Source organism: Protopterus annectens, chromosome 13.part0 (genome assembly GCF_019279795.1).
Source record: "Protopterus annectens isolate FY-2018-M chromosome 13.part0, PAN1.0, whole genome shotgun sequence".
Lineage (NCBI taxonomy): Eukaryota > Metazoa > Chordata > Ceratodontiformes > Protopteridae > Protopterus > Protopterus annectens.
Window position 1 is genome coordinate 847,353,875 of NC_056747.1, and position 6,579 is coordinate 847,360,453.

Sequence of the window (6,579 nt, forward strand, 5' to 3'; positions counted from 1 at the left end):
CAGCCATTAACAAACTTTACAATAAGAGGAGAAAGCTATTACATGATAGAACAAAATCCATAAAAGGGAAGTCACCCCTGATCATTATTAGTAAAAAATACGAGCACTCATAAAATCAACTAAGGCCAATTTTGAGAGAAAAATTGCCATGGATTCAAAGGACAATCATAAGGCCTTTTTCAGCTATGTTAGGAACCTGGGTGGAAACTCCCAGATATGCTCAGAATTAGTCCAAAATGATACAAAAATCACTGAACCCACAGACATTGCCAACATACTGGCAGACAGGTTCAGTGCAAACTTCACCCCTCTCCCCTAAAGGAGAGATAACTATCCCAGCGGAGTGTAGCCTCCCAGACATCTCAAATGCGCAGGTGAAAGCTGCTCTCTCTAAAGCTAAAAACACAGCATCAATGGGACCGGATGGTGTCCCCGGCTCTGTGCTACATGAGCTAAATGAGGAATTAAACCTGTACATAAGGCAGCTGTTTAATCTCAGCCTTACCACAGGATATTTGCCCAAGGAGTGGCGACGGCAACTGTGGTCCCACTCCACAAAGGCGGTGCCTCTACGGACCCTGGTAATTACCCCCATAAGCTTAACAAGTCTAGTCTGCAAAGCTATGGAGAAGATCATAATGGAGCTCATAAACAAAGATATAGGGGACTTGCAGACATTGGACCTGACCCAGTTTGGCTTCGTCAAGGGCAGATCATGCCTTTTGAACTTGGTCGACTTCTTCAAACAGTCACCAAGGCCATTGATGAGGGAAAGGCAGTCCATACAGCCTACCTTGACCTTGAAAAGGCTTTCGACACAATACCCCACTCGGGTATTGTAGAACAACTTACCAGCTTAAATGTAAACCCATATGTCACAAGATGGATTGCAAACTGGCTTAAGGACAGAACCCACAGGGTTAGAGTTGCTGGCGCTATGTCAGACTCCAAGCCGGTCACAAGTGGTGTCCCACAGGGCTCGGTCCTTGGCCCCCTATTGTTCGGCATCTACTTCTCAGAAGTACAGGCCAACATGGGAGGACTTTGGCTGACAAAGTTTGCAGACGACTGCAAACTGGGCGCCATAGTGGAAAGTGCATCGGACACGGATATCCTTCAGAAGGGACTCACGGAAACAGATAGCTGGTGCCAGAGCCATGGCCTGAAGTTAAACGCCAAAAATGTATAGTCATACCCTTCGGGAAAAACAAGGTAACCCCAAGCTACCATATAGGCGGCAATCCACTAAGCACAGAAGAGGTTATCAGGACCTGGGGACCCAGGTTGACAGTGGCCTTTCTTTTGACACTCACGTTGCTAAAGTGGTTAGAAAGACCTTCTACATTGCCCACCTGATCATGAAGGGATTCACATCCAGATCTAGTGAGGTCATTGTTCCCCTGTACTCTTCACTTATCAGACCAATGATCGAGTACAATGCCCCATTCGGGATGTATCTCACCCGACATCTGCAGCAACTGGAGAGACCCCAAAAGTTCCTCACCAAAAGGATAAAGGGACTCCAAAATCTGTCATATGCTGCCAGATTGAAGAAACCCCATCTCTATTCAGTTGCATACCGTCTGCTCAGAGGTGACATGTGCCTGACATACAAGGCCATGTCCAACCCGGAATTAATGGACATGCTCCACCTCAAAAAATCCAAATCCACCAAAACCACTAGATCAAGCGACTTAAACCTTAGCACGGATATAAATAGGACGTGCTGGAGGGATAGATTTCTCACTCAGAGACTCCCTAGGCTGTGGAATAAAATCCCGGTCCATGTGAGGCAGAGCACCTCGCTGGCTCTGTTCAAGAGAAATCTTGACCTGTGGATGGGAGATCGTAGGTTTACCCCGGGAATAATCTCTGTGTCACTGCTGGACAGAGGCACAACAAACTAATGGGCACAGTATTTTTTCATATAATGGGTGGCGTAAGCCACAAAACTTTGGGTTAGGCTTATAAATGCCTTAGGGCAGATAGCCTAGTATAAACCTATGAACCTATGAACCTATGAATAACACTATTACATTTTATATTAAATTATCTTAGTAATAATGTAGCACATGACTTCTTATAATGTACTATTATCCCTGTCTCTTTCATAATATTTCATCTACTTCTACATCTTGTATCTTTAAAGTACCATTTCAAAACCCTCTTAATATTGCTGTTTCAATTCCAGTGTTAGAGTTTCACAAACCCACTACATAAATATGAATATATTTTCTTTCAAATATTTGACACGGTTCCATACTATCTAAACTTTATTTTTGCAAAACAATAATACTGTGCTGATCCTGCAAATTAATATTCAAAAACATTGTTTTGGATCTTCTGGAGCTTGACCCCCCCAGGCCTCTGGTGAAATGGCATTCTTTTGAGCTCAGTTGGACTATCCCATAAGTTCACTGGAAGTTACTAGGCATATGGTCCAGCAGACCATTGTGGAGCCTCTTCAATTTCCCCCCAGCACTGTCTGCTTAAGTGATTTGCTCAATTTCACATAGTAGTCAAATGTAAGCTGCGGAAATCAAACCCTGGACCACAAGAAGCAGCTCATTAACTGCTCATAGCCTTAGTTCCCTGGGCCAACTGCCAGACAAAATGTTGCTAGCCAGAAAACTAAATGAAAACACAGTCCCTTTTCTGATGTGATCTAGAAGTAATGTGTGGTTAAGTGAATCACATAATAGGCAACTGGAGGTTGTGGGAATCAAACACATGACCACCGCAGGGTCTAAATCGAGAAGCGTGTAATCTTAAACCTCTGCATCAAACTGCTAGAAAAAAGGAGTTGAAGAAAATAAATAAATAAATGTGCTTATTTGTTAATTGCCCTTATAATACTACTGTGTGCTTGGAGCATTTGCATGCACTATTACTTCATATGTATGTTCTAATTTGCTTTGTTATATCAGCGTTGGAAGAATCAAAAATTTAAACAATTCATTTTACCCATTAGTAAACAGATAATAAAATCAAATAAATAAAATATACCCAAGGTATCAATCATACTTAGTGACTGCAGACAAGAAATTTCCTCACCTGACATTTTGCAGCTCTTTATACCATCTACACAAGTCACAAAACACTCAGATGTCTACCTCTTCACCTTCAAGCATTAAAAACCACAGCAGTGGCTTTTAAAAATCACAGCAGAGGGTCAGAAAGGGGAACATGTTCTTACTTTTCAAGATAGAATGTCTTTATGTACTAAATCCTATATAGTTGTAGTGATTATTTGTATAGGTCTTATTTATGCATTTAATAAAGTACATATTCATAAACTGATCAGACTTTAATAGGAACATCATATATCTAGGAGGAGCAAAGCTAAATATGACGGCCTAAATCATAGCAGTTGAGAGGTATGCTAAGATATGATAGCAGTTTTATCATTCTACACAAACAAACAAAAACAGACAGCTGGGGATTCTGCTTGTATGTTATTATCAGGTGTCCCATGTTTGCACATATAACAAGGAACTAAAGTGAAAACTGTTGTCATTTTACTAGACCAAAGGTTACTTCAGCTGTAGTTAAAATGCCTGGCACTTCATTTACTTACATATAAACAGTAACACTTGTGTAAGGAAACCAAAAACAATTTCCTGCAAAGATGTGGTATGTATAAATGCAAATACATATTTTCCACACCCTTTTTTTAACAAAAAGTACTACACGTTCATTTAGTGAAGCAGAACTATCTTGTTCAATAGTATGGTGTGCTGCAACACAGAGATAAGAGTTTGAGTCCCACAAGCTCCTGTTGCATAGTTATGTCACCTGATCAAAGCTTCTTTAAACATAAAAAAGACATCATATTGAACGGTCCCTACTCAGGTAATGAAGATGAAATAAGTAAAACTATGATCTCAGATTATAAATTCAAAGTCATCAACCCCCATCAAACACTATCTCCAGCACTACCTCCCATTCTTAATCACTATCTATTTATCTCCGCCTCATTCTCAATTATTATAACTCTCTCCTTTGCCAGGCCTTGTCACACTTCTTACTCCTTCTCTATATTACCTAACTGTTAACTATAACCTCTACCTATCTCCCTTTTTCCCCTTTTCTCTTCTTCATTGCTCCCATACCCCTCTCTGTAACCTGGCCCTTCTCTACCTGATCCTGACCTCACATTCTCTTACAAGCAGTACTCACCTGACACTTACTCGCTATCATGTCTCCAAAACTCAAACCTTATTCCACATATATCCTACTCTTTACCATTACTATAGCCTCCCTATCCATACCATATTATTGTACCTTCTTTGAAAATATCACTTTACATGAACAAAACCTTCACCTCCCACAAACTCTACCAACCGCATTTTTCAATATCTTGACGCATAGTAACATAACCTGTTACTCTAACTTTTTACTCCCAAAATACCATAGAACAACTCATCTAACAATCTACTTAAACAAAAGAACTCTTACAACTCACCAAAATCCCTTAAATTCCTTGTGAATTCCCAGCACAACCTCCTCCTTCATGGAGATATTCATCCTAACCCAGGTCCCTACACTAATAACAATTTTAATCTTAATATTAATACATCACCGACAATATCATCATGTACTAAAACAGCTAACTCCCTACTAATAGCACAACTCAATATAAGAAGTTTAAAGAATAAAACTCATCACCTACATTCACTTCTTGACTTACATGCATTCGACATACTATGTCTTACTGAAACATGGCTAAAACCCTCCATTCAAGACCAGGAAATCACCCTCCTGGCTATAATATACTTAGATGCGACCATAAATAAGAAAGGTGGAGGCATAGCTATTCTCTATAAATCTAATCTCCAAATCACTCTCTACAATGAACTTCCATCACTAGACTCCAAAGCGAAATATTATCTATTAAACTAAGCATCAACAATAACAAATCAATTTATCTCATTTGCATGTACCTTCCCCCTGGAAATAATACTCATATCCTAGAAAACTTACTTAGTTCACTTTCTAGCCAACTACCTCAGGAAACCATAATACTTGGTGACTTCAATATTGACTGGATGACCTGTTCATCCCAACACCCCACCAACCATATAAATCTTTATGGTTTCTCTCAATTAATTAACACTCCAACTAGAATCCATAAACCCACAAATAAAGAAACAACTCTTGACTGGATCCTTACTAATAACAACCTAAACAAGTACTCTCCAGGAACTCTTCCTGACAATATTAGTGACCATATGCTCACATATGTTACTAGACAAAAGTTGCATAACCCAACTACCCATAAAGTTAAGATGTCTCGCTCAAACAAATTCTTTAACCCAGATAAGTTTATGGCAGAACTGAAAGCATGTGACTGGTCTCCATTGACTACCCTTGAACTAAACGAAGCAGTGGCTTACTTTAATACCAACTTTCTACAAATCCTTGACTATCATGCTCCTATTCACTCTACTAGGATAAGAACCAAATCAGCCCGTGGCTTACTAAACAAACTAAACAAAAATGCTCCTTAGAAATAAAATATGGGCTAAATGGAGAACTACCAAAAGTCCATCTGATCACCTACTCTTTAAGCAATTAAGAAATGCCACTAAGAAAGATACTCTTGCAGATAAAAAGGATTACTATCTTCACATACAACAAACTAGGCAGCATTCTTCTCAAAATTCTGGTCAGGTATTAACAAACTTCTTAAACCAGGACATTCAACTACTCCTATCCCTTCAGGCTTTAATCTCAATAACTCCACTCTGATCCCAGATGCCTTTAACAAGTACTTTACTGAAGCCATTCAAACCCTAGCTAATTCATTACCCTCTTCTACTACCTCCCTACCTAATACCTCTAACACTTCATCCAATGTCTTTAACATTCAACCAGTGCCTACATCTCTTATTTATAAGCTTCTCACGAAACTTAAACCTTGTACCCCTTCTGCTGACCAACTCCCTTCAGAATACCTACAAATTTGCAAAAGCTATTGATTACCCCATATCCATTCTTATTAACAGGACTATCTCTGAAGGAAAAATACCCACCATATGGAAAATATCTCATATAATACCTCTACATAAAGGTGGCTCCTCTACTGAGCTCTGCAAACTTTGCACTATTGCCTTACTCTCCCCATTAGCAAAGATCATGGAAAGATGTATACATAAACAAATTCTTAACCACCTTCTACAAAACAAACTTCTAGCCAATAGTCAACATGGCTTTAGACCTTTCCACAGTACTACAACTGCCCTCCTTTCCTTCTCTGATGCCATAAATAAAAATAGGAACAACAATCTTTTCTCATCAGCTTTATTCCTTGACCTGTCAAAGGCCTTTGACATGGTTAACCATAATATACTTCTTGACAAACTAAATCCCTATTCACTTGGCTCACATACTCTCCAATGGTTCAGGAGTTACCTCCAACATAGGCAACAAGCAGTGCTATGGGACAACAACCTATCCTCCTTACTCCCAGTAAACATTGGGGTTCCACAAGGATCAATCCTAGGCCCACTTCTTTTCTTTATTTATCAATGACCTTAATTTGAATATACCCCAAGCCATCTGCATTCAATATGCTGA